Genomic DNA, 23,889 nt, shown 5'->3' with positions numbered 1-23,889 from the left:
CGTTGTTTTTATAAAAACAACAATAAAGGGATAAGCCTGACCATTTTGCAACAACAAAATACTACGGTATCCCGAACAAACAAGCCACACTGTTCGAAACATAGTTACTTTTGAGGATCTCCATAGAATCACCTTCTGACTACGTCTGTCCGTCCTTCCATTTATTCTTGTGAACAAAATAAAGGTCGCACTTATTATCCGATTGAGATGAAATTTTCCAAACAATATTTGTTTTGATCAAGTCGACAAACAGATCAGATTTAGATTAAGCTCCCATATATCTTCACCGATTTCAGGTTAACTGTGCACCAAATGGCCAATATTAGTCAGAATGTTTTGGTAGATCCGACAAAATTCAGTCTAGAAGCAAGTTCATCAAATTTAGCGAAAATCGGTTCAATATAGCTATAGTCCCCATATACATACTTCACCCCATTTTCTGTTTAAGTCCCTCACATTCGTAATATCCATTCGTCAACAATGGTATTTGGTATCAGACATCATATATAGCTCAGACATACCTCTGACAAATGTTGTCAAGATCGGTTTAGATTTGGATATATCTCCAATATATGTCTTCAACCATTTTCGGGTTAAATATGCGCAAAATTGCCAATATCTGATCTGATATAGCTATAGTTCCCATAGATGTTTCATCTCTCACGCTCGTAATATCCATTCAACAATGATATTTGGTAACAGATAGCTCGGAAATACCTTTGCAAAATTTTATCAAGAATGGTAAGATTTGGATATATAAGTCAAACGCCATAATTTTTACTTTTTTCAATTTTATTGAATGAAAGTAAAAAATGTCGGAAATAGCATCAAATTTTAGAATAAGTTTAGATTTGTTCGGATTGGTCACCTTTGGCACGAATTATGGCCTTCAAACGACCAATGAAACCATCACACGCTGCCAGAATGCTGCTCTGCGGTATTTTGGCCCATTACCGGCTAAGCGCTGGCTTAAGGTTTTGGCCACTTTGTTTTTTTTTTAGTACCAAACTTGCTTTCCGAAATACTCCAAACACAACAGTCCAACGGATTGGTATCCGGAGGTTTTGATGACCGTTCCGCGATGAAAATGAAACCACTCTTGTGTGCCGCGTGCTGAGTGCGATGGTGCTGGGTCCTGTTGGAATATCCAAGGTCTGCGGCCAAAATGTTTGAGTGCCCAAGTCTTTAATACACCCTCCAGGATATTTTCGCGATAATATTCGGCATTTATTCTGATGCCACGGTCAATTAATACGAATGGAGAGCGACCATCGGCTGTTATGGCAGCCCACACCATCACCATGGCCGGCGCTTGAGTTCTGGTCGCCAACCGAAGGTGCACATTTTTAGCTGACCTCTTTGGCAAGCAAACACGATCATATTGTTAGTTGACAACGAATGCTTTCTCAACGGAGAAAACCAAATTCGGCAGTTCACCACTTTCGGTCAAGTGAAGCAACTCTTTAGCCTTTTTCAGTCTATTTTCTTTCTGTTGCGGTGTAAGTTCTTGCACTTTTTGGAATTTTAATATTTGCCGAATGGAATATTGCGATATGTTCAGAAAACGAGCCATTTTTCGCCCACTGCGACGTGGGTTTCGATCAAGTCGCTTCTTTACTTTTCGAACCATTTCTGCTGATGTTGCTCTTTTCTTCCGGCCACTTCCTTGACGTCGGGCGAAGCGATGATACGAGACACAAAAGTTTTATCCCCATTTAAATGCTGGGGTGCTCTAACGATAGGCACTTGTATTTTTCCTGCCATATATAAGAAATCACACTAATTTGCTTGAATCACGTATAACATTTTTTCTGGAAAATTCTCATCAAAACGCATTTGTACGCTTGTAAACAATATAATGAGCTGCCACTGGAATAATTTTTACAGCTGTCGGACGTTGCAGGTTTTTCATCTAATCCTGTATACATGTGAGTTATACCCAAAACTTAACCAATTTCAATATAATTTAGCAATTTTTTTTTTTTTTTTTTTTTTTTTTTTTTGGTACCAAAGTTCGCCTCTCTATCCAAATTTCATTGGAATCGTACATACATATCGCGATGCGTGTATCAAAAATATAACGTCGGCCGTAAATACATATGAACCGATTTAAATATAATTTAACAATTTATTTTTGTACAAAATTTAGTCACTCATGCCGAATTTTATTGGAATCGGACATATGTATCGTGTTTGGTGCATTAAATATGTAAAATGGTCCGAATATGTATTTGGGAGCTCCAAATCTAAACCGATTTCCATATACTTTGACAAATTTATTTTGTAATCAAATCCCGTCACTCATTCCAAATTTCATTAAAAGAAAACATACATATCGTGTTTGGTGCATGAATTAAGCGAAATCGGTCGAAAATATATATGGGAGCTATATCCAAATCTGAACCTATTCAATACAATTTACAAATGTTTATTTGTTCTAAATTTCGTTACACATTACAAATTTTATTGAAACGTGTTTGGTGCATCAAATACAAGAAATCGGTCGAAAATGTATATGGGAGCTTTATCCAAATCTGAACCGGCTTCGATATAATTTTGCAAAAAAAAAATTAGCCAAATTCCATCAAACATTCCAAATTTCATTGAAACACAGCGTGTTTAATAAAAATACATGATATCAGCAAAAATATATATATGAACAATATCCAAATCTGAACCGTTTTCCATGTCATTTGGCAAATTTATTTTTGTGTCAAATTCTGTTACGCATTCAAAATTTGAGGTCTTTATCTGTAATCGGTCGTAAATATGTGCATATAAAATCTAGATTTTTGGGAGGTACATCCGATTCTGATGCTATATAACATATGTTATTTTCAGGCGATGTTTAATATACTTGGACATTTTCAGGAAAATCTGTGCAGCGGAACGCAAATATCTTAGAAACTAACAGACTTATGACACTGGACATGATTCCATTATTTCGAGGAACATTTTACACTAAAAACAGTTCAAATACTAGTTGTATTAAAAACAGTTCTAGCCTTCTTTTCAAGAAGTTGGAAATTTTCCTGATAATTAACTAGTGCCCTGCAACTTCAAACGATCGCAAAAATCTCGGAAACTAACATACTTAGGACTCTGGGAATGATTCCATTGTGTCGTGGAACATTTTTTACATTAAAAACAGTTCTAATATTAGTTGTATTTTATTTAAACAAAGAGATAACAGCCTTCGTTGGAGGCTGGAAATTGTACTGAAAATTGACTAGTGCCCTTCAACTTCAAACGATCGCAAATATCTCCGCTGCACAGGAGTACATATCGGAAAAAAACCTGTATCAAGTAGTAGCATAGAGTACTCCAACCAAAAAAAAAGGAAAATTTTTCCTCTTTTATAGATATAGATAGAAACAAGGCAAATTTAAAATATTCATGAAAATATCTTACACATTTTATTAAAACTTAGGCTGCATCTAAAAGAATACCAATATTCCATATCAAAGGGTATATTTAGACTTCCCTCTGTTACAAATCTCTCCCGAAGTACATATCGAAATCCTGTATCATGTAGTGGCTTAGAGTACTCCAACCAAAAAAAAATGGAATAATTTGTTCACAAACATTTCCCATCAATATAACTCTAGACATGGAAGAAAAACATGCTAAACTCATGTCACATGCAAGCATACACGCACACACACACACTCACTCACACAAGCACATTTTTCACACGCACAGTGAAAGCACAGAAGCGGTGAATTGTTTGTGTTATCGTTTAGAGAAAAAACACACAGTTGAATTCTGGTATTTTTTTTTTTTTTTTTTGAAAGAAAAAATATGTGGCGAAAAACAGCTAACCAAAAGAACTTCTATTACAATTTCATATCTGGTTCAACAGCAGTAGCAAAAAAAAAAAAAAAAAAAAAAAAAAAAAAAAAAACGAAGCTGCAACAACAAAAAACGGAATCTCCTGCTGTTTTGCACTTACATATATTTTGTTGTTGTTGTTGCTGATGATGTTAACAAACGATTTTCTATTAGTTTGTGTGAAAGTATATTTTCCCTGGTTTTTCCTCGCGTTGGAAAATAAATTGAAAAGAAAAACAAATTATCGAGCAAACAGAAGTATAAATAATTGAACATGTTTAAAGCTTTAAAGCATCCGATAATCATAAACACGAAGTGTATTAAACAATCGAATAGCATTAAATAAGGCAGTTTAATTAATAGTAAACTTTGTGTTCTTTTTTCGTATTGTCTGTAAGATGTCTTAATTCCTGGAATTCTAAAATTTCAAAGAAGATTATGGACAATCGTTAACTAAGCATTAATTGCTTAACAAAATATATGTGTATGCTTTTCTTCATAAGGGATTAATATAGATTTTTTGTATATCCGTAATACTAGAGAATTTATTGAGAAGCAAGGGCATAAAAAACTTAAAATCATATTTTACTAGGAGTAGAAATTTTGTTTAAGAAATAGGAATTTCAATGGAGGGTATATTTAGCTACAAATGGATGACAACATTTGTAACAACTCGAATTATACATTTTAGACTCCACATAGCATGTACAGGGTGAGATGAAAAAACTGCAACCAACTTCAGACTGCTGTCATTTATAAGCCACTCATCCGACAGCTGTTAAGATTATTCCAGGGCACGCAAACATTTTGGCCGCAGACCTTGGACATTCCAACAGGACTCAGCACCATCGCACTCAGCAAGTGCCACCCAAGACTGGTTACAAAATGAGATTCCTCGCTTCGTTTCCAGCGCACAATGGCCACCAAAATGGTTGGCACTAAAAAATACGAAAGTGTCGATCACCTCAAGCAAGCGCTACGCCGGGAATGGGCCAAAATATCGCAGAGCAACATTCGGGCAGCGTGTGACGGATTCATTGGCCGTTTGAAGGCCATAATTCGTGCCAAAGGTGGCCAATTCGCACAAATCTAATTTTATTCTAAAATTTGATACTATTTCCGAAATTTTTTGCTTTCATTATACCCGCAACCATGTGGCTACAGGGGGTATATATCATTTGATACGGCCAAAACGTGCCCCATCGAAATAACGGTTTTAGACCCTAGGTCTCTTTGGACCAAATCCGTTTCAGGACATTTGAAGTCGATCTAGCGATGTCCGGCCGTCCGTCTGTTTGTCTGTCGGGCTGGCTGGCTGCCTGGCTGGTTCGCACGATAACTCTCGAAGGGAGCTTCCGATTTGATCCAAAATTGGTACATCGTATTATATTTATAAAACTTAGATCGAGTTCTGAGATGGACAAAATTGGTCGACTCCTCCCACACAAAATGTCAAAATTTTTCAAAGAAAATAATTTATTGCACAGAAAAAGAAAGGATAATCCGATTTTGGTCCAACTTTGCGAATCATAATATTTTCATCAGTGCTAGGTCAGGTACGAAGATGGACAATATCGGTCCACTCCATCAGGTACCTCCCCCACAAAGGGTCAACATTTTGAATAATTACAACTCTTATAAAATGTGATGTAAGAGTCCGATTGTCTTCAATTTTCAGACATCGCAATAATTTTATTAACCCAAGTTCTGGTGCCAAGATGGAATACATCGGTGCACTTCTTCTGGTACCTCCCCCAGAAAAGGTCGAAATTTTCAAAAAAAAAAAAAAAAAAAAATCTGTACAGAAAGAGAAGGAATAATCCAACTCGGCTCTAACTTTGCATATCCTAATATTGGCGTCAGTTCTATGCCGGGTGCACAAATGAATAATATCGGTGCACTCCACCAAGTCCTTCTGGCACCTCCCCCACAAATTTTTGAATAACCAAAACGCTTATTAAATCCGAAATAAACATCGGGTTTTCTTTATATTTCACACATCCCATCATTTTCCTTAAAAGAAGATCTGCTGTGAAGATGAGATATATAGGTCCACTCCTTCCGGTACCTCCCCCGCAAAGGCTAAAGAAAGCGAAATAAGCATCCAACGCTCCTCAAATTTCCCAAATACAAACATTTTTGCAAATACAATATATGTTGTGGAAATGATTGTGGTACTTCTTTCACAAAGGGTCACAAAATACATTTATCTGTCATAACTTGCGAAACAAGTCAGCGATTCTTTACAACTTCCTATATCTAAATATTTCCCTATTTCCAGAAACCTGAGATGAAAATGGAATTTATGATTTTCCAAAAATTGTATATAATGTTCGATTTTCTTGTAATATTACCCATACCAATGTTTTTATATGTATTAGATGAAGCATGAAAATGGAATGCTTCAATCGACTATATCTGGTAGCTCACGCACGTTAACATCTTCTAAAAAGTATCATATATGTCATGTAAATTGAAGAATGTTACCAATATAATCCAAACCTAGCACGTCGCAAAATTTATATCATTTTATTTAGGCCCGATACGAAATGGCCAATATTGGCCAATTCTTTTGGAACCTACTCCATAAGGGGTTAAACATTTAAATAATCATCACAGAAGTCAAAATATTTTAAGTAATCGCACATTGGCTGAGGGTATACATCTGTCGGCAAAACCGATGGATACTCTATAACTTGTTCAATCAAATTTTAAAAAAGTGTAAAAATATTGCGTTTGACTTTGTTGCAGTTTTTTTTCACCCTGTTTATCTTAAATGCCATAATACGTGCCTGAAATTTTCTTATATTCTAATATTCTAAATCACAAGAATTTGTTCTAAATATTTATTTATTTATTATAAACTAGTTGACCCGGTTCGCTTTGCCGACCCTTTGTTTTGTTTTGTCTTTTATGTATATCTTTCAATGCATAATTATTCACAGATATGGCTGATATGAATGTTCCCTCCCGTACTGGTCGATTTAAGCTGTTTTAAAAGTTATATATCAACCTTACCCCCATGTAAGGGCTCAACTTAATTTTTAGTATTGTAAAAATCTTAGCAAAATTGTCCAGTAAAATCAGCAGTAATTTGGAATTTGCTTTGCTTTATACACCTCATAACCGATTAATTGAGGGTAGAATGATTTAAAAATAGCCAAAGTTTATGACTCGTTTACACCCATTACCATAGCATCAAAAATTGTGCGTTAGAGAGTCCCCATAAGTCCCCCAAAAAATGTCGGTCTGTTTGTCCGCCAAAAGGCTATAGATCGGTGGACCTGGGGCGTACTGTTGTATGGTGAAGATTCTAAAAATATTTACCTATGTTGAAATTTTTGTGTAACATTTGCACCCCCAAAGTAAACAAAATATACATTTTTAGCCAAATCCATTGGAATATGTAGTGAAGACCTTCGAAATGGTAAAGTCACGAGGTACATTTATTAAGAGCGGAGAATTAATGAATATGCACAATATGGCAAAAACGATGAAAATTCATGGCATATCATTAAGAGACCTTGACTTATCTAGTCCGAAAAATTGACCTACATTGAAAACTTTCTTCTACCCCCTTATAACCCAAGACGACAAATAAGGGCCAAATCCAAAATTCGCTGAGATTTGTTTAAAAAACAAGTAAAAAAGCTGTAAGTTCGGCCGGGCCGAACTTTGAATACCCTCCAAAACTTGGTACAAATTTGGCATTTTTAAAAAATTAAAATCCATTAAAAATTCTGTTAAAATCGGGGGCACCATTATATGGGGGCGAAGACGTGGACCTACCCAGACAATTTTCTGTCTTAGGATGCAGTATCCATTACGAACTTCAAATGCGAAATTTGAAACAATTCCGGTAAATAAAGTCGCTAAAATCAGCAACATACCGAAAATCGGGGGCACCATTATATGGGCGAAGGCGTGGACCTGTACAGACAATTTTCTGTCATAGGCTGTATTATTCATTACGAACTTCAAATATTAATTAATCATCAATACCGAATATCGGGAGAACCGTTATATGGGGCTATATTTTGTCTTATGCTTACAAACTTCAAATGCGAAATTGAAACAATTCCGGTAAATAAAGTCGCTAAAATCAGCAACATACCGAAAATGGGGGGGCACCGTTATATAGGGGCGAAGACGTGGACCCGCCCAGACAATTTTCTGACTTAGGATGCAGTATCCATTAAAAACTCACGAAGACGTGGACCTACATGGCCCATTTTTAATACCAAAAGTCCTGCAGACATAATACACATTCGAATAAATTTTTATCAACTTACTTCATTTCGTACGGAAGTTAGAGTGATTTCCACAGACGGGCAGACGGACGGACATTGATAAATCGACATAGAATTTTATGCTGATCAAGAATATATACTTTGTGGGGTCTAAAACGTATATTTCGAGGTGTTACAAACGGAATGACAAACTTAATATACCCTCCATACTATGGTGGAGGGTATAAAAATACACTACAAATGTGCATCGAACATAGTAAGAAAAAATAAAAAAAATCCTCCAATATAAAATACTTCTTTTGTACATACCAAACCTCAAAATGAAAAAATTCAAATTTAACATTTTTACGCGATATTTTTAAATTTTATTATTTTCTGCCAAAAGACAATTCCGAATTTGTCTGAATCGTTAAAATAATATTAGCGGTTTTTGAGTTATAAGCGAAGAACCTTACACAAACTTCCATTGTATATGTAGATGACAGTTTAATTAGAATTTTATGTTTTATAGGAGGAGCCCTGCATTGCTCATGGAGTTCTTCTGCTTTACTGGTGGCTATTGAAAACATCTCATATTGAAATGGCATTTAGGAAAAATGTCTTGTTCCAATTTCCATATTTTGATTATTGGTCAGATATGCTCTGGATTTTTGCTCCATTAGTACTTGTATTTCTACCCATTCATGTCCTACAATTATCGATTAAATATTCTATATTATTCATTCAGTATATACGACAAAACACCTAGTGCACCACGTCATGATTCTAAAAATGTTTCCCTTTCACAGCATCCTATTAGTTGGAGTAAAATATACAACATTTGCAAATACACTCCATATATTACGCGAAAAAGTTGTTCACAATGCAAGCACATGTGCAAAAGGTGAAAAATAACGAGATTATGTCTGGTTAAGAAGGAACATTATTTATGCCTCCTTTTTGTGTAACTCATAATCACATTGCCTTGCTGCATACCCACTTGCTTTTGTTATATATTGATGTTTTCCAGAGCCAGTGACCCCAGACACCAAAACCGAATGGTAACGTCTTTCTAGTGCTTTTGATTTGTTATAGTCGTTTTGTTATGTTTTCCTCTTCAAGGCATCAGGTGCGTGGGGAAAAGTTCAAAGTGCAATGAATTGCATTGCTATGAATTCTCCCCTTTTCTGCAAGTATGCGATACAATTGTTTATATTTTTTGCACTTAAAGGATTATTCTGAATGCTGCACAATAAGCATATGTGAAAGTTGGTAGAAAGCTTTAGTGTATACACATATGAGTGTATGTGCGAGTGCTTTTTATTTAGCGAAAATCATTTCAATAATTGAGAAAAACAATATTTGTGGTCTGGGTATTATGAAGAGCGGAGAATTTATGAATATGCAAAATATGGCAAAAACGATGAAAATTCATGACATATCATTAAGAGACCTTGACTTATCTTTCTCATTGAAGACATAGAATGTAATTTAATGTAACTCTGCGATGTTTTACTCGTTTCTATGAACACCTCTAAAAATTTGAATAACAAATGTTTCTTGTCATCTCTTGATAATTATAACAGGTGGCGTATAAGTGATTTAAATTGAAACAGTATACGCCATGAGAGACCCCAGAAGTCATTTGGTCATTTTATTCTTTGCGCATTTTTTTTTTTTTTTGACTTTTTGAAAAGTAAATAAATAATTATTGGGGGTTTCGGTAGTCTCTTTATGAATTTTTTGGTGGATTACAAAATTTGTCGAGATATCCACCCAAAGACGTTTAATTTTTTAGAACTTCCATACTTGGTGATTGATTGATTTAGAGATGAAAGAGATGAGAAAATGCAAATTTGTTTTTTTTTTTTTTTCGTTGAAAGTTGAACAGGTTTTCCAGAATAATACAGGTCAGACTCTCAGTGTGATACAGTAATTCATATAAATTTCGATATTTGACTATCATTTTCCATGTAAGGATTTCATTGTATAAAAGTTCATCAAATATAAATTTTTACATGACGTTCTTCATTTTGCGTAAGCTATAGCCACACTTTCTACTTAAATTGAATATGTACTAATCTCAACAAAAATATCCTCTCAAAATATGTTCAAATTCTATCCGAATGGCTGAAATTAAAGACGTTTTTATACTCTATACTAATCTGTAGAGAGGGTATAATAAGTTTCAATTGACTAAAAAAGTGATAACAACTCGAATTCAGGACACCGATAATGACATCTCGACGAGCTATGGCTGCCCGTTGGTATGTCCACGTTAACGTTAGTCTTTCGCAAATATACAAGGTGAAATAGACCTTAACTTTGTGTGAAAAACACCAACATTTCTATTCAACCGCGAATATTTTCAATGCTGAAAGTCACTTCCTGATTTTCAAGTACTTAAAAAGGACACTTCTGGTATAGGAGATTTTCCGATATATATCAAAATTTTTAAATATTGTTTTTAGTTCTAATTTGAACGACGGACGGCGTAATAAAGGGATATTCCAAAAAAAAAAAAAAAAAAAAAAAACAATATAGCCTTTCGCAAGAATTAAGTGGACCAAAAACGTACCTTAACAAGAGGTATATGTATTGTTAGTTACACTTGGAAAATAAAGTTTTGAACTTAAATTTTGTTTTCGTTTCGATGAATGTAAAAAAATGTATAAATAAATAAAAATAAAATGTGGTTTTAATATGCATAACATTGTTCATTCCAGGGCTATTCTTCATCTTCCGAAATTTTACCGTAAATTATAGCATATCACATACCCTGCACTATCTGACTGTAGCCTATGCATACTGTTTTTTTTTTAATTTATTGAAAATTCTCGGATTGAAAAATCTTTCATCCCAATTATACATCAGATAATACATATATATTAGTGCGAGATTCCACACATACAATGACGGCTGTGACCTTTATGACTTTTTTGGTAAAGATATTGCACTATTTGATATAGATCACAGAGAACGGCTACCGATGGTATACAGTCAAAAAGTCAAAAGCCAAAATATTGAAAGCTAAAAATTTCAGAATAAGTTTAGATTTGTTCGTATTGGTCACCATTGGCACGAATTATGCCCTTCAAGCGGCTAATGAAACGGTCACACGCAGGCCAAATGTTTCTCTGCGGTATTTTGGCCCATTCCCGCCGAAGCGCTTGCTTGAGGTGATCGATATTTTGGTATTTGTTAGGGCCGACCTTGCTCTCCAAAATACTCCAGACACAATAGTCCAACGGATTGGTATCCGGATATTTTGGTGTCCATCGCAATGTGGAAATGAAGCGAGGAACCTCATTTTGTAACCATTATTGTGTGTACGCTTGTAAACAATATAAAGAGCTGTCACTGGAATAATTTTATCAGCTGTCGGACGATTTGCTTAGAAATGACAGCAGTCTGAAGTTGGTTGCATTTTTTTTCATTTTACCATGTATGTATAAAAATATATATACACTGAGTTTTGCATCTCGAAAACCGACTGGTAAGTTCTAACTGGTTTTGAATATAAATTTGAATATAATTCGTAATTTTATATTTCCTTTTTATTCGAATCTACGAATTATGTTCCACTTTTGGAATATAATTTGTGTAGTGGTACCAACTCGATTTTGGTATTGCTAATCTCTCAGACACATTTTTTAAGTCCAAAGATTTAAAATTTTTTTAATCAAAATAAGTCCAAAACATATTTGCAAACAATTTTCAGCCAACTCATCGTAATCCAATTTATAGTATATTTTATAACAGTTAAATTATTTTCCCATAGCTTATGCATCTAAAATCCGCATAAAATATCCAAAATTTTCGTGATTTTTTACAGTCTACATGAACATTTGTCAAATTTAACCAAAAAGTGCATGCAAAAATTTGGTTAAAATCTGTTTCATCTTTATTATGCATCAAATGTAAGAAATGTGTGCAATCGGGACGAAATTTAACATTACAGGAAAGAAACCGAAAGAGATCAAAATATTATTTTATGTTAAAACTTTGGAACAGAATTCCCATAGTTTTTTTTACCTTTTTGTGGAAAGGACATTATCAGTTTTTGGACCAGAAGTTGGTTATAGTTTGAAATATTGCTCTTAAAACCAATATTTAATGTCTACCCCACAATGCTAGTTTGTAAACACCCTGAAAGTCCCAATTACAAACTCAAGCTATGGATAAAAAAAACCGTAAAAACTGGAATGGACCTGAAACATGCTTTCTTCAATTCAGGAATTACTCCACTGATTCCATCCCTAGTCAGATCGATTCGAAATGTCGCCCTATCATAACTACAATAATATTTGTGAGAATTGTTTGGACCGAGTCAATTTTTGCAGTGGAAATCTAATATAAGAAATAAGTAATTCATACAATTCAAGAAACCTTTTTGTATTCCCATATTTCATCTCTTCCTATAAAAACACCTTCAATATTTAATACATTGCCTTTCGTCCAGAGCTTCTAAAATCGCAACTACATTCTATGCCGTTTTGTGACATTGTTTTTATGGCCAATTTTTAAGTCAATAAATAACCCATTTAGAGTTAAATTGATTGTATCAAAGCACAAATCAATTGTCTCAATAAAACACAATAAAACTGAAAATGATATTGAATTTTATTAATGACCTTTGAACCTGCGAATATGAAATATTACACACAACAAACTATATTATTATTATTATTAGTTTTGTTAGCAATCAATCACATGATGATAAAAATACATTCCGAGGCTTACAAGCACAAATGAGTGACAGCGATAATTTTTATTGATTAGCTGGAAGTCGTTTTAAAATAAATGACAGGGAAATTGTATGTGGGATTTTTGTGTAGGTTTTTTTTTTATATTAATATTCAATAACAATTGAAAAATTAGCTATGTTGGATTATTATGTAATATTACTATTTTAATATTCAGTGTCAATTGAAGGCTATTTACAGAGCTCTTATGCGGCATATTTTTTTTTTGCAATTATCAAAAATATATTTCACAGGAATTTTAGTTTTCGTTTTAGGACATTCGAAACTCACTCACGAAATGGGTATCGATGTGGCCAATGTAAGGCTTCAAAGGTTTTCAGTAGAAGTCTTTAATATAATTCAGTCAGGCCATATAATTCCTTTAAAAGTAGTCCTACAATAGGCGTCAATAAGAGTTGTTAAAAGGGCTTCAATAACATGCCACCATCTTAAGAAGGCATTTAAAGCATAGGAATCTCACAAAACCTTAGCAAAAGAAGCCCATTAAAGTCTTATACATAAAAAACTTCTACACCAAGTCCCTTTGAACGAAATTTGTTTCAGGTCGTGGAAGTTAAATGGTCTTCCTTTCCTCCTGTCTGGCTGTTGTGACCTATAGCCAACGAAAATAGGATTCGATGTGGTCCAAATCCCTTGAAGGCCATTTTTATACCCTACAACCTATGTGTTAGGGGTTTTTAAGTTTGATTGGTCCAAAAGTTTTGTATTATCGCGAAATATTGGTCCTACGCTTACGATGTTATGTGTGGATCTTTCTATCTCGCCAAGCTGATATGTGTGTCCGCCCGTTGATTTGGATTAATGCTTTAGGGCGCAATTAGGGTCCAATTTTCCCGAAATTTCATGGAGTTAGGGATAGGGCCAAAATTGAAGCCTATCCAAAGTTTTCTGTTAATAATTAAAAACCTTTAAAGTATTCCACGGAAAATAGAGGTCCTTTCAAGTCCTTCTTTTGAAGATAAAAAACCTTTACTTATTTATCTTTTGACTTTTACTTCCACAATCTTTTACTTTTGTGTTAATCTAAACGTCTACATCTACTGAAAATGGAAAATGAAAATCCTTGGAAGTTCTTACATGGAAAATATAAGCCCCCACGATAGCTTTCTTCTAATAATTGCACACCTAAAAATTTTTCCACTGAAAATGGAGGTACTTTCAACGCCTTCAATTAGAATAATAGACTTTTACCTAATGAACTCTTAACTATTTTTTTTACCGACGTTTCACACTTGGATTAATCTAAAGGGCTTAATGCAAGAACTTTCTTTGAGTTTTGATTACTTTTTGTACCAGAAAGTCTTTAAGTGTTGAACATTGTCAAGTGAATGGGAATCACATTCACTGATAGCCTTTTCCATAAAGTTTCATAACAAATATTGCAAAGCCAGTGACCAACGATTTTTTTTACCAGATGTGAGAAAAAAAGGGTTTCAGAATTATTTTGGATGTCCTTAAATCAAAATTCCGTTTTGGATCCGGTGTCCATTATGCCCCCATCGGAATCCCATCAAATCTCAAAGGCTTCCCCCAATAATTGAATAACTTTAAATTATTCCACTGAAAATGGAGGTCCTACCAAAGCCTTTTGTTGAAAATAAAATACTTTTTCAAAATACTTTCTTAAATAACTCTCGTTTTTTTCAGAGCCCTCGCCATTTGGTTGATCTAAACTGAGTTTTAACCACTTTCATATCAAAAAAAAATAATAATAATAATCTCTTTATGGCAGAGCTTTCTCAAGAAAATGAGAATCACACTCATTTATTAACTTTTCCAAAAATAATCCTAACAAATATTTTCTTACAAGATATTTCAAATTTATTTTGGGTGTCCTTAAATAAAAATTCAATTTTGGAACCTGTCTTCATTATCTTACCATCAGAATTCCATCGAAAAATTAACTACATCTCAAGGGTTTCCACCCAATAGTTGAGTACATTAAAATTAGTCCACTGAATATGGAGAACCTTTCAAGGCCTTCTCTTGGAAATAAAAGACCGTTTCTTAATTACCTCTTGACTTTTATTTCAACGGCCTCTCAATCTTAGGCTTACCTTAATGTCTACAATTAAGATTTATTTCTTGATTTTGAATTACTTTTGATACTAGGAAAATAATCCCTTAAGTGTCGAGAATTCTCAAGTTAATGAGAATCACTCTAACATATTAACTTTCCAAAAATAATCATAGCAAATATTGGATATCTAATGAGCAGAGGTTTTTTTACCAGATTTTTGGAGAGTAATATTTTTCTGAATTATATTGAATACCTTCAAATCTAAACTTAATTTTGAATCTTAGGATCATAACCTTAATGTCAATTCAAAGTAATCCGCTGAATAATTACGTCGAAAAATTAAGACCTCTTCAAATGTTCAAAAAGCTTTCAAAAGTGTTTTTAAGTCCCGTTTTCCCTCTTTAAATATCGTTTCCAAATATTTTCTACAAAAAAAATTAATTGTGTTTGGCAAAAGATGAATGACCCCAAAACGTGAAATTCTGTTCTATTCAATTTTCCTATTTCCTAAAGAAATCCCCAAATCCTCTGTCTATTAACATCAACATGTTTTGTCTAAATTTATGACGTCAATGTTCCCTTTTTCCTGTTTCATGCCTTAGTATTCTAAAAAGCATCGTCCTTGTTTTCCACGAAGTTCAATAAGTTATGAAAATAAAGTCCTATAAATATAAACTTTGTTTTACACGAAAATATCACTACTTTATCTAAAAAGAAAAAGTTTCCCAGTCCCCCACTCCCCACACTACTCCAGAAACCACATAAAATGTACATATTTTGTTGTTTATAAATAAATTTAAGAAGTAGAAGAGAAAAAAAAAAAAGAAAATTTCCCAAGAAAATTCCTAATGTTTATAAATTTGCCTTACTTCCTTAATTTTACTCCAGCTTAAATATGATGTCAAAAGATATTCTTTAACAAAAACTGAAAACAATGGTCCAACTCCATTAAACAACAACTGTTACCTTCAACGGCTGGATATCTTAAAAAGAAAACGCAAGTGCCAGGCCGTAAACCTGTTTATATATTGATTGACCTTTAGAGTACGGAAGCAACCTCCAAGTTTTGAAATAAACTATAATTCAGACAGCCAGCGCCATTATCACATAGCCAGCCTTTTATAAACCTGTGGGTGAGGGGAAGGGCGATTTAAGTAGCCTTTCCTTTTACGGTCCCATGCTTGTATAAACATTAATTAACTCAGGGGCCCCCAAAACACACCGGACAAAAAGGATAGGTGCCGGTAATGGTGGGAATTGTAACATTAATCATTATTTACAAAATTATTTGGAAAATTTTCAAATTCCTAAGCCATTCATGACAAAGGGTACTTATTACCTAAGCGTGGAAAGGTATTTAGGTTGCTGATATTGTTGTTGTTGTTGTTTTTGGTTCTATGAAAAATTCCTCTAGACGAAAATCTTTGTCTATCTATTTTAAAGGAATTCCTTTTTGTTATTAAACGTGCCTTCTTCTACAAAGCGTCCTTCGTGTTTGCTCTCGCATCCTTTCCCCTTTTTTGTTTGCATTTTTGTGGGTAAATTGGAATTAAACAAGAAACAAACATTTGTCTTGTGTCAGACAAGAAAGATTTCATCTAACATTCTTTTCAGGTTTGGCAATATTTCTAATATTTGTCTAAGGTTTTGCCATTGGAGACCTTAAATAAGTGAAGTTTGACAATGCCCTACACTTCTGTGAGGCTAAGAATATTGTATGAATAATTTGGGACAAGGTTTTATATCATAGTCTTGATTTAGCTGCAGAATAGTGTTTAGATTGATCACATTCTTGATTCTAATCAGAAATTTAAATCTTTCCGAATCCTCCCAATTTACTCAATTTAGAAAATCGTCAGTCGTTCTTCGGACAGATATATACACCTAGGATTTGGCCATTTATATATGTATACCTCTTTTGGTAGGACATACCATAAAGATTGAACCTTTTTGTACCAAATTTTACCAAGGACCATGTTTGAACTAAATCGGCTACTCAATCCGATTTACATGGCCAAAAGCATGATATATATTTTTTTAAACTTTTTGTGGCAGAGGTACAACAAAAAGTGGGCCGACATTTTCCATTTTCAGGGATATGGAAAATATATTGGGGTGTTAAAAAGTCATAGAAAGCCTTACACTAATTTCCCACTTTAAGGGAGTTATTTTATTCAAAAATCGGTTTTTATGGCGGAAGTGCAGGAGTTGGTGGGGTAATAGAATCCATTTTTACACCTCATATACATGTTATTTTAATTATATGATATGCCGAGCTAAAACTTCGTGCGATACTTCCTTACTAAAATAATACTCCAATATTCAAAAGGAGTTATCTGATATATTTTCACATTTTCATATTGGGGTTTCCTGAAAAATGGAGCACATATTACCACAGTTATTAGTCAAAATGTCGAACATTTATGGGTTATATATGACTTTTTTTGAAAAATTTTAACTCTTCAAAATATTGGCATTTTCGAATTTTTCATAAATTTGCTAAATTACAATCTTCTTCCCGAGAATGGAGAAGTACAAGCTGTAGAAGAATTTATTTATATGAGAAAAATATTGACAAATCCTAATCAGCTCTCAAAATGAGGATCTGTTTAACCAATATTTTGTCATAGGGGGTGGTAACCATTACAAACCTTAAATATAAAATCCAAAACAATTCCATTGGAAAATGTTACAAAAATCATTAACTTTGAATAGTTACACAGAGGCTACGAAAAAAAAAAAAAACAGTAAAGAAAGTCCTAAAGTCCCTAACAAATACAACAAATCGGATGAACAATATATATGGGAGCTATAGCTATATCTGAACCGATCTTCACCAAATTTGGCATACTACCTTCTAAACTAAATTCGGTCGTATGTGCCAAATTCCATCCCATTTGGGCAAATATTAGACGTTTGGTGCACAATAAAAGGTAAATCGGACGAAGTTATATATAGGAGCTATATCCAAATCTGAACCGATCTCGATAAAATTTAGCAAATGTATTTCTGAGCTGCATTTGATATATTTCCCCAAATATTGTTGTTATAGAGTGCATATTACGGCTGCGGAGGACAAAAATAACAAATCGGATGAACAATATATATGGGAGCTATAGCTATATCTGAACCGATTTAATTCAAATTTGGCGTACTTATTCAGGCCTAATTTGGTTGTTTGTGCAAAATTTCATACTATTCGGGCTGATATTACACGTTTGGTGCACAATAAAAGGCAAATCGGACAAAGATGTATAGGGGAGCTATATCTAAATTTTTACCGATTATCTCCAATTTCAATAGGGTTCGTCCTTGGGCCAAACAAATGTTGTTTGCAAAGTTTCATCTCAATCGGATAATAAATGCGACCTGCATTTTGTTCACAAGAATACATGGACAGACGGACGGACGGACAGACGGGCGGACAGACGGACTGACATGCATAAATCAACTCAGAAAGTCATTCTTTGCAGATCATTAAAAGGAACTATGGGTCTATCTCGTTTCCTTTTGCCTGTTACAAACAAATGCACAAAGACATAAGACACCCTGACCACCTTGTGGTGTAGGGTATAAAAACATGGAACTTTATAAAACCTTTTTGCCAGTGGAAATAGCGGTTATTAGGAACGCCAAATACCAAATTTCGAACCAAATTTTTAAGAACAGTCAAACAAAGCTCCTCTCCTCTCCACCTTTATTCCCTCCACTATAGTATGGCGGGTATATTAAGATTGTCAATATACATTTAAGACCTCACAAATTCTTAATCAGCTTAAAATTCTATGTCGATTTAGCGATGTACGTCCGCCTGTCTGGTTGTCCACTCTAGATTCCAAACTTATTGAAGAAGGTTGATAAAATTTTACAAATATGTGTCTTTGGTCTACAGGACTTTTGGTATTGAAAATGGGCTATAGGTCCACGTGTGGTTATAGCCCCCATAAACCTTTCCATCCCTATATTCGGTATTTAGATGATTTTAGCGACATTATTCAACGGAATTGTTTCAAATTTCGTATTTGAAGTTTCTAGTAGGTACTACAGTCTATGACAGATAATTTTCATTGCAGGTCTAGGTCTTCGTATATATCTATACCTCCCTATATTCGGTATTTTGACGATTTTAGGTACAAAATTCAACGCAATTGTTTCAAATTTCATATTTGCACTTCGTAATGGGTACTACATTCTATGACAGAAAATTGTCTATGCAGTTCCAGGTCAACCCATAAATATCGGTATTTTGATGATTGTAGCGACGTTATTCTCTGGAATTGCTTCAAATTTCGTATTTAACCTTTCTCATGTGTACTACAGCCTGTGACAGAAAATTGCTTATGTAGGCCCACGTCTTCATATAGACCTCAAAATAACTTTAAATCTCTGTATTCGGATTTCTTGAGATTTTAAAAGCATTTTTAATGGATTTTATTTTTATTTATTTATTTTTATTCTGATTTTGCAAAGCTCAATTTTGCATAGGTTTAGAGTTTAAAACAGGGCAGAAGCCTTCCAATTTGGATTGTCATGGTAATATATTTAGAGGATGAAATTGATCTAATTTTGTGTAAAAAATGCAAATATTTCCAATAAACCTCGAGTATTTTTAGCCCAGAATATTTTTAATCGAAATCACAAATACCCAAACAGATCACTTCTGACCGTTACATGATGCTAATAGGAAATATATTGGATACATGTCAAAATATATAAAATCAATTCATATAAAATGCATTTTAGTTACTATGCTTATAACTGAAGAACGACTGGAGTGAGTTTGATAATTCTAATTCAATAATTTCGAAAGGCCTCTCGACAGAAAAAGATAATATCAAAAAATCGCATGAAAATATTCCATTAAGAAGTGGATATTTTTTGCATTTTGTGTTATTATTTGTCATTTCTCAGTTTCAGACTTAAAATAAAGAATTGTTTTTTTGCATTATTGTTTTTTTCATTTTTTATTTGATAGGATTATTACTTATATACTGGTAGTAATTTCCGATCCTCACCAAATTTCTCATATTTAGGGTGAGAATAGAAGCCTCTTGTTTTTTGATGATGTGCCCAAAATATTAAGGGGTAGAAATGAACTGACACTTTTTTACTTGTTTAGAAGTCTTGTTAGAAGTTACTTGTTAGAAGACCAGTCGACACGGAAATTGGCATAAGGTTAAGTTAAGGTTAAGGTCAGGGCAGACGCCGAGCATTTCAATGACCATAAGATAATATTTTTGGTATAAGATGGACCACAACTCTTGTGTGAAAAAAAAACACAAAAAATTACCGAATTAGACCAAAATGGGTTTGGACCTAAGTGGGTTTTTCAAAACTTGGAAGGTATTAATGACAAAATTCTACTCATAAATTGCCAATTAATGCGTTATACACATCTTACCTGTGAAAGTCACGATATTTGGAATGTTTTTCTTAAATATCCCATTATTTGGCCAATAAATTGAAGAGCTGTTGGGACTGTTAATGGTAAGGACTTTAGCAAGCCCATAGCCTTTGCTTGCTTGTTAACGTTATAACACAATGATTTGATTAAAACTGAAGCTAAAACCTGATTACACTATAGGTGAAAAGCCCAACACACATAGGTTTCAGAAATGTCAATAATTCACCGGCTATTTTCTTGATTCTTGTCCCGTTTTTTTCATATACATATTTTAAAATTTTATTGAGTAAAAATTATCCTCGCAAAAATTATTAAAAATAGAGAGAAATTTTGGAATTGCTCCCAGTGACCTACAATTATAAGGTATTTTATTTTGAGGTCGTAACCACGTTTTTCAAGGCTTTGACAGTTGTTCCCAATTTTGAGAGAGAATTATTTAGAGTTTCACTTGATATTTGAGTTTACTTTGTTTTTGGTGATTATAAAATTGTTATGTTATGAGGTAGTCAGGGATACGTTCAAAATATTTAGTAAATGATATAAACCAAAAACTGAGTTTTTTCTTATTTTGCAGTCGCTTTACAGATAAAAATTTTATAGACGGGACAGGACTGAGCAGGAACCAATCTAGTAAAATAATAACTAATTTTGTAAAATAATAACATTGTGAATTGTAAAATTTGAAGAGAATCAGACCCTTATGTCACATTTTTTTAAAAATTATTCAAAAATTTGACCCTTTGTGGGGGAGGCGTAGGCGGATGTATTCCATCTCCATACTAGAACTTGTGTTAATTGAAATATAAGAATGTGCCACATTTTAAAAGAATCGGATGCTCATTTCGCCTTTTTTGAGCGTCACTGTTGTTCAAAATGTTGACCCGTTATGGGGGAGGTACCAGGAGAATGGTCCATTCTATTTTGTGTTGGTAAAAGAATTGGGATGTGTTAAAATTTGAAGACCATGAAACACTTGTCTCACATTTTATAAGAGAGAAGAGTATTAAAAATGTTGACCCTTTGTGTGAAGGTATCTAAAAGAGTGAACCTTTAGATCCCATTCCCTCATTACATATTATGTTAATTAACATATTAAGATGTGAGAAATTAATAGACAATCAGACTCTTAGCTCACATTTTATAAAAATTATAATTATTATTATTTTGATAATTTGTGGACGAGGTACTTGACTAGGTGGGCTGATATTGCCAATTTTCCCACTAGTAAATATATTAGGATTTGCAAAGTTTGAACAAAATTGGATGATTTTTTTGGTCTATAGTGGGGTAGATACCAGAAGGAGTGGACGGATATTGCCCATCTCCGGACTCGATCCAGCCGGACAGACGGACGGACATCGCTAGATCGAATCCAAATGTCCTGAAACGGATTTTGTCTAAAGAGATCTAGGGTCTAAAACCGTTATTGCGATGAGGGGGAATATAAAAATTAATATCCATGTAATACATGATATGTCCTTCTAGCGAACATAGTCCTTTAACAACATTTTAGGATTTAGTTCTATGAGGATTATTCGTAGGGAGGAATGTAACAATTTCAATATCATAGTATCATTGAAATTGGAAATGATTCTTAAAATCGTTCATACCTGTATTTCAATTTCTTGAGGGATTCACTCATTCTAGTCTAGTGTTGAAATGCAACACATTTTCGGCTCGCTAAGTTTTAGCAAACATTTGTGTCAATTTTTGAATAATATTCAATTAAAAGTTTTAATTTATTTTTTCTACATATTTTTCCTTCAATAATTTTAAATTCAACTTATATTTTAGCCCTCTTTGCCCTTATATAATTTATAGCACTTAAGGATTAATTTTGTGTGCAAAATCTTACTTGAAATTTACAATAAATTACTCTGTACGAAAACTTTTGATCAAATGTAGTGGTGTAGGGTGTCACAATGTCACATGAACCCCAGCACTTTTTTAAGAAAATAAAAACCTTCCTGGTAAACATTTTTTATATCCCTGCTCTACTGACCTTGTTTTCCAAAAATTTTGATTTACTTCCTTTTTTCAAGATTTAATTTAGTAATAATGTCTATCTTTCAAATTCCTGTTTCTTCATTGAGATATTTTGTTTAGTTATGCCCACGCCATATTCTACACCGGTTTCTATATGTAAACTATTTAAATCGAGAATTTATTTCCCTGAGATTATGTTTATATTCATGGCAACTGACATAAAGAACACACAGTGTCAATTCAATATCGACTGGTATTTAGATACTTAAATGAATATTTTCTTCTGCGGGCATTCTAATTTTATAATCTATATAAGTTTACATGTATGTGTATGATATTATCATCAGTAGTACAATGAATCATACTGTTCGATATAAGTATATTCTTGATTTTTTAACTGCATAGCTTGTCTAGATTTGTCTTCTAGAACACAAGTATTGAAAACTAAATTTCAAATAGAAATTATTTCCCCATAAAATTACTCCTTAACTATTTTGCCAAATTTAGGGGCAACAACTGGTCGAATTATTTCTCAATTTTATTTTTAAATTTTCCAAAAAATACCTTTTTTGGTGAAATTGTTTGTTACACGTTTCTGTTGAGTTTTTTATTCGTTATATATTTACCTTTGGGATAACAAATCATAAACTTTATGATTTGTGGCCGAAATTCTTAGTAGGATCCTTCAGTTTAGCTCAGTTGCTGGTTTACTTCTTGTTGGCTTGCTTGCCTGTCGTTTACACATTCACACACAAGAGACACACACACACACATTTACAAACACTTTTTGCTTAGTTTTCAACTACAAATCAAACTTTGGTATGATGTTTGTTGCCTGGCTAGCTGGCTGGATGCTGCTGCTGCTGCTATGAAAGTTGTTATATTTTTTTTCTGGTTTAGATGAAACCAGAGAATAAGTTTTCCCCACTTGATTCCGACAAGAATTTTCTGAGGAAAATTTATGGGTTTTTATGTTATGACTTTTTGGTGATTTTTTATTTTTGCTCCTGGTTCTTGCAATACTTGTTGTTTGGCAAGCTGTGGGAGGAATGAATGAATGTCTTCTAAGCCAAGGCAATGGGACTCAAACTGGAAATATTTGTTTCACAACGATTTCAACACAACAAAACAATGCACAATCACAATATTTATTTTTTCAATATTTTTTTCTTTGGAATTTCAGATTAAAAAATTTTTTTGGTCTGATGATTTTTGTTATTTTTATAAAAAAAGCTGTGTTACTTAAATCCCGGTTTCTTGAAAATGCGAGATAACACGATGCTGGCATACGACAAAAACGAGAACATAAACAAAGAGCTGCAACGATTGCTTTGCAAATTTAACACCCAACACTTGTCGTCTTTGGTGGTGATAACACGAGCAATTATCAAGCGATTCGAAAAATCATGTATAATTTATTCACTGGTTTTTTATTTGAACTGCAAATTATTATTTTGAATTTCTTTTATTTTGACACTTGGCAGTTTTCGACATTGAAATGCCCAAAACACTTATCGGTATAATTTTCCTGCTTTGTTTTCCAAAAAAATATTTTCGGTCGGCAAAAATGTGCGTCGGTAGAAATTCTTCTACTCCGTGTCGGGTATTACATCTATTCGTTTAGACATTATCATTATAACTGAAAATTGTAAA

General features: G+C 33.5%; 1 long non-coding RNA gene across 1 annotated transcript in view; it reads right to left on the bottom strand.

Moving 5' to 3' along the window:
* LOC101897966 (uncharacterized) overlaps window positions 1-23,381 on the bottom strand; it is a 105,265-nt gene extending 81,884 nt beyond the window's left edge. The window contains exon 1 of the long non-coding RNA XR_225533.4: window positions 22,863-23,381. This is a non-coding gene — a long non-coding RNA (uncharacterized LOC101897966). The remainder of the gene's footprint in view (window positions 1-22,862) is intronic.
* Window positions 23,382-23,889: the final 508 nt, after the last annotated feature.

This window comes from Musca domestica, unplaced genomic scaffold (genome assembly GCF_030504385.1).
Source record: "Musca domestica strain aabys unplaced genomic scaffold, Musca_domestica.polishedcontigs.V.1.1 544, whole genome shotgun sequence".
Lineage (NCBI taxonomy): Eukaryota > Metazoa > Arthropoda > Insecta > Diptera > Muscidae > Musca > Musca domestica.
The sequence above is the reverse complement of the archived record's forward strand: the minus strand, read 5'-3'. Positions and strand labels throughout refer to the sequence as shown.